Source organism: Saccostrea echinata, unplaced genomic scaffold (genome assembly GCF_033153115.1).
Source record: "Saccostrea echinata isolate AGI-Se365-2 ecotype Australia unplaced genomic scaffold, CSIRO_AGI_Sech_v1 ptg000005l, whole genome shotgun sequence".
Lineage (NCBI taxonomy): Eukaryota > Metazoa > Mollusca > Bivalvia > Ostreida > Ostreidae > Saccostrea > Saccostrea echinata.
Window position 1 is genome coordinate 289,736 of NW_026889754.1, and position 6,692 is coordinate 296,427.

The 6,692-nt window shown below is 33.6% G+C and overlaps 1 long non-coding RNA gene across 1 annotated transcript; it reads right to left on the reverse strand.

The window, feature by feature from the left end:
- Positions 1–3,413: 3,413 nt before the first annotated feature.
- LOC133179951 (uncharacterized) lies at positions 3,414–4,176 on the reverse strand. The gene is made up of 2 exons (XR_009720207.1): positions 4,074–4,176; positions 3,414–3,613 (listed from the first exon to the last, which is right to left on the reverse strand). It is a non-coding gene; the product is annotated as an uncharacterized LOC133179951 (long non-coding RNA).
- Positions 4,177–6,692: the final 2,516 nt, after the last annotated feature.

Sequence of the window (6,692 nt, forward strand, 5' to 3'; positions counted from 1 at the left end):
CTGGTCCCTTGTGGCCCCTAATTATGTAACATATGACATAAATATTATAATATATAGTTGTTAATTGTTAAGATAAACATTTTTGCTTCAATAATGTATACTAAAATATTGATCGTTAAAGAGTTATTGATTTAATACTTTTGGCCCCTCTCGGCCCCTAATATGATAGGTCAGCCCTTTTTTCTTGATATCATATTAAAGATCTTGTCATTCTGCACAAATATTGTTCAGTATGTTATTACAAAATAATTATACTTTAAAAGATATGATACAAAATGTCTCCAAAATTCACTCATAATTCGTGTCCTAAATTTCGACCCCTACCGAGCTTCCATACTAGGCACTTCCGGAAAATATCAAAACCCAGGTGCAAAATGGCAACATGTCCTCTATCATCACTGAAAATTTCAGCGCTCTAGCTTAAGCCGTTTTTGAGTTCCATCGCAGACAAGGAGGTCCTCTGAATTTTGATAAAAGGGCGATAACTTTCGACCGGAAGTAGATATCCCTTTATAGACTTGCCGGAATTAACTTCAGATGTCAACGCATCTACCGTGAAAATTTGAATAAAATCGAACGAGCCATCTCCGAGAAATCGTCTGCACAAATTTTGTAAGAAGAAAAAAGAATAAAAATAATAATAATAATAATAACTAGATGAGATCTCGTTGCGAGCAACGAGTGGGTCTTCCGTCCGATTTTTGATAAGATGAGATGAGAATTTGACTGAGATTTTCGTTCAAATATAATGATATAAATAAATTGTTAAGACGAACAATTTTGCTTTAATAATGTTTTACAAAATATTGAACATTAAAGGAATATAGATTAAAGACTTTCGCCCCTTCTTGGCCCCTAATGTGAGAGATCAGCCCCTTTTTCTTGGTATCATTTTAAAGCTCTCATGATTTTGAACACTTTTTGTTCAACAACTAGTCAGAAATTCTTTTTTGTTTTCGGGATATATGCAAAAGAAATATTAAAGGCCGGCCCTTCAAGTCCTAAATGGGGACGTCTAGCAAAAATTGAAAGCGTGCATATTGTTCAGAATATTATTTTGGTCGTCTTTTGTTCAATACTGTTCATCAAAATACTCTTCCTTTTCGAGATATATTGCGCCATAGATTATGCAATCTGGCCCCCTAAAGACCCCTTACTGCGTAATATATGATATCAACATCATGTTATATAGATAAAGTGTGTGAAGATGTACTATTTCGCTTCAGTAATATATTACAAAATATTGATCATTAAAAAGTTATTGATTTTATACTTTCGGCCCCTCTCAGCCCCTTATTTAATGGGTCAGACCCTTTTCCTTGATATCACCTTAAAGTTCTCATGATTTTTAACACTTTTTGTTCAAGAATTATTCAAAAATTCTTTTTCGTTTCCGAGATATATCCGAAGGATATATTTAGGGGCCGGCCCTTCAACTCCTTAATGGGGATGTTTAGCAAAAATCAAAAGGTTGCATCTTGTTTAGAAATTTATTTTGAATAACTTTTGTTCAATATTGCTTATCAAAATATTTCCCACTTTTGAGATATAAAGCGTCAAAGATTTAGCATTCTGGCCCCTTATGGCCCCTAATTATGTAACATTTGATGTGAATATCATAATATATAGTTGTGAATTGTTGAGATAAACATTTTTGCTTCAGTAATGCATTACAAAATATTGATAGTTAAAGAGTTATTGTTCAAAGACTTTCGGCCCCTCTCAGCCCCTATTTTCAGGGGCCAGCCCCTTCTTCTTCATATCAGTTTAACGCTCTCATGATTTTGAACTCTTTTGTTCAACAACTACTCAGAAATTTTTCTTCGTTTCTGAGATATTTGCAAAGGAAGTATTTAGGGGCCGGCCCTTCAACTCCTTAATGGGGACGTTTAGCAGAATATAAAAGGTTGCATATTGTTTAAAACATTATTTTGAACATGTTTTGTTCAATATTGCTTTTCAAAATATTTCCCACTTTTGAGATATAAAGCGTCAAAGATTTAGCATTCTGGCCCCTTATGGCCCCTCATTATGTAACATATGATGTGAATATTATAATATATAGTTGTAAATTGTTGAGATAAACATTTTTGCTTCTGTAATGCATTACAAAATATTGATCGTTAAAGAGTTATTGTTAAAAGACTTTCGGCCCCTCTCAGCCCCTATTTTGAAGGGCCAGCCCCTTTTTCTTCATATCACTTTAAAGCTCACATAATTTTGAACATTTTTTGTTCAAAAACTACTCAGAAATTCTTTTTCGTTTCTGAGATATTTGCAAAGGAAGTATTTAGGGGCCAGCCCTTCAACTCCTAAATGGGGACGTTTAGCAAAAAATGAAAGGTTGCATATTGTTTAGAACATTATTTTGAACATGTTTTGTTCAATATTGCTTATCAAAATATTTCCCACTTTTGAGATATAAAGCGTCAAAGATTTAGCATTCTGGCCCCTTATGGCCCCTCATTATGTAACATATGATGTGAATATTATAATATATAGTTGTAAATTGTTGAGATGAACATTTTTGCTTCAGTAATGCATTACAAAATATTGATCGTTAAAGAGTTATTGTTAAAAGACTTTCGGCCCCTCTCAGCCCCTATTTTGAAGGGCCAGCCCCTTTTTCTTCATATCACTTTAATGCTCTCCACTGGGTGAAATAAGCAGTTTCCCGTCATGGGAAACTATATGGAAACCACATGGAAACCTCATGTTTACATCATGTTTCCTAGTGGTTTCCGCAGCGGATGCCAGGTTATTCCGTCAAGTTTCCGTACCACGGAAACTACTACGCTCCGATTCCATAAGGTATCCCCAACCACGGAAACCTCAGGAAACCTGAAGTTTCCTGAGCCTCCATGTAGTTTCCCGTAATGGGAAACCTGAAGATTCCACTGGTTTCCATAATTAGGAAACTATGTGGAATCGGAGCGTAGTGGTTTCCATGGAATGGAAACTTGATGGAATCCTCAGATTTCCCATGAACGGAAACTAGAGGAAACCTCGTGATTCCTCAAGTTTCCAGGACTCAGGAAACTATATGGAATTGGAGCGTAGCGGTTTCCGTGTGATGGAAACTTGGTGGAATTATCTGGTGTCTCATAAAAGGAAATTACAGGGAAACTTCAAGATTCCCTTATTTTTCCGAGACGGGAAGCAATGTGTAATTGTGGTGTAATAGTTTCGATACCATGGAAACTACAGGGTAGGTTGAGCATTTCAATTTCGAAAAATGATTGACAAGCAACTGGAAGCTCAAGGATCCCTGTATTTTCCATGGTTAATCTTTCTTGTCTAGAATGTGAAAAGAGAACAGCAGGTTTAAATCAAAATATATATTATTAATTTCCTTGGTAAACTGTATTTTCTTTTCAAAATCTATCAAGAAAATGTATAAAAAGGAAAAAGCATTATCAAATCATATGTTTAATAATTCATTTGATGTGCAAAAACATTATTTGAAAATGATATCAAAATAAATAAAATCATATATCTTGGTACACAATGAAGTAGTCTTTCACATCTAAGTCCATTCATAAAAACTTCTTTAAATACTCTATACTTCTTTCAACATCAGCTTCCTTTGTATTTTCTTCACATCATCTGCGATCTGCAATATATTTTCATATAAAATTATTATTTGATGTAAGAATTGTATGCTTGAATATTATTTAGAAATCTTACAAGATCACTCAATGTCCTTTAATGTACCAATATCAGTGATTATAATTAGTTTCAGTCTTTAAATTTAATGACAGGAAATCCGAATAATGTACATTACATAGTAAGATTTTAAGCCAGATTAATATTAAAGCAGGTAAGATTGAGAATATGACCATCTCGTACATGTAGAACACTGCTTTTAGTTGAGTGAATTGGAGAGAAATGTGCTCTGGACAAGGATATTGTGAATCTTTTTTTTTCTTATTGACATTTGACCTAGAAATTTTGTTAAAGATCACTAAAAACCCTTCATCCCATGACACACAAGCAAGATCATACCAAGGGAGAAAAATTATGCTCTGGACAAGGACTTTAAATAAAGATATATAGTGTGTTTTGATACTGACCTTTGACCTTGATAATTGGTCCAAGGTCACTTTTTACCCTCCATCCACAGGCACTCTATGAGTTAAATTTGAGTGAGATTGGGCTAAGAGGAGAAAAAATATACTCAGGACAAGTGATATCAGATTGACAGACAGATCATCTCATGGCATCTGCAGAACAGGACCCTAAAAAAACAATGCACATACATGTTAAGCTATATCCATGCAAGTCAATATGAATTCATCATATGTTGCATTGCATACACATGTTTTAATCATGTTTAATACCTTATGAATAATTTCATATTGCATGTACACTCAGTTTACATACAAATAATCTAAATTTCATCAAAAATGACCAACATATCAGCCATTCAAGATTTAGCTAATCAACATTCAGTACAAGTTCTATATGCTATATCATATGTACAGAAACATACTAGTATTATTTACCTGCATTCTAAATCTTGTTTTATGTCATTGAAAATTAAGGCGATAGCCATTACCGATAACCAGTTTTTACCCCCAATTTACATACATGAATGTTGTAATGTTTGTTCAAAACTTCTCATTTATAAATATTATCTTATAGTATATTTAGTTAACATATACCTACAGTTAAAGCTTCAAAGTGTTTCATTGAATATTTTAGAAATTACAGTCATCAAAATACTGACCAGCCAGAAATCAGTAAATTTTTATTTTTCATTTTTGTCTTGTTTCATTTAACATATTTCAATGTTAGAAAGTTTTAGTAAGTTATAATATTTACTACTTTAGAATAGCCATACAGTTGAACTTTGGCATCTTGAATACCATAGATATGTCTAAGTAATTTGGAAGTATTCTTTAAATATTTTACTCCTGATATCTCGAATCCTCAAATACATGTACACATGTATCACAAAATAATTTTAATTGAACTTTGAACTTTGAGAAAAGGACTCTTAAACAAATATTCATTATTCTTAAAATAAAGTCTACAGGTTACAAAATTATAAGTTGCTTAACAATGATCATATCAATAATATCTGAAAGAGTTGATCATTTCCCCTTGGGGTGAAGGGGGGGGGCTTCCTCTGTACAATTTAAAATATCCTTACTTTGTGTCAACCTTGGTTAAAATTAGTGGTTCTTGAGAAGAAGTTGAAAATGTGAAAAGCTCACTGATGGATCGACAGTTTGATGGACAAAAGACAAAACAAAAGGTATCAGAAAAGTTCACTAGAGTTTTATCTCGGGTGAACTAAAATCCTCACTGCATGGTGTATATTGTGCTAGACATCATCCAGACAGAAAATTTTATTGAGAAGTGAAAAAGACTCCAAGCCATACAATTTCATAAGGCCAAACAAAAAAATATGTTTGTTTACTGTTACATGCTGAAATAAAATAGGGTCGGTAGGTAGATTAAGATGCATGTAAAAGTTAAACTGACGAATGAGTGACTTATGGATTTTTACAACGAAAAAAAAAATTGGGTTGGCTATTAGATATTGGGTCGGGGGGGGGGGGGGGGGGGGGAGTAACCGTAAACAAACATTTTTTTTTTATTATGCCTAATCTGTTGTAGTTTGCAGCTGGTAGTTCAACATTCCAATTAAAATTGGAATCAAGTTCTTTTCTTTTAATGCAATTGTCATACATGCCTATTTATGATTGAATTTATTACCACTTACCACATGATCACATCTTGATTCATCATACATCTTTAGTTACTGGTTCTCCTTTAATGTCAATTTTCTTCTCTCTGAAAGAATATATTATGTACAGTTACTACACTGTATTGCATTCTGATTTCACTTATAAGACCAACAATAAACAAGAGTCCTAGGGGCCACATTGCTCACCTGAGCGCTTTGGGTAGGAAAAAGCATAAATCAGTTCTGTATTTAAAAGTTTAAATATAAAAGTGGTTCAGAGGAAGGGGGGGGGGGGGGGGGTTATGAATTCTATACTTTCGAAGGATGCTTTTGAATTAATATGATACATATTAGCATTGCTGTTCTTAAGAAGAAAATTTTTATTGATATATTCCTTTTCTTCCTTTTTACAGTAAAACTCGGTTATAACAAAGTCACTGGGACCTGTGAAATTACTTCGCTATATCCTTAATTTGTTATATCCATATAAGGAATTAGTAAAATTTATTTAGCTGGGGATCCAAGAAAACTTCGCTATATCCGTGAATTCACAATATCCGTGTTCGCTAAATGAGTTTTACTGTATAACTATGATCCCCTGTTATGGCCCCTTTATTCTCCTGGGGAGGGAGGGGGGAGTGTCATGATTTGAATAAATTGAATCTACATTACTTCAGGATGCTTTTATATTATTATGACCAATTTTGACTATATTGGTCTTGAGAAGAATTTTAAAGATCTTTCCTATGTATCAGTATTGTTAGTAAAATGTTGATCGCCGATTGTGGCCCCATCCTACCCATGGGGGTCATGATTTGAACAAAATTGCATCTTCACTACCTGAAGATGCTTCCATATAAATATGACAAATCATGGCTTTGCTGTTCTTGAATAGAAGAAATTTCTAAAATTTTTCCTATGTACTTTGATCCTTCATTGTAGCCCCGTCCTACCCCGGGGGTTTTGATTTGAACAAACCTGAATTTACACTAGCTGA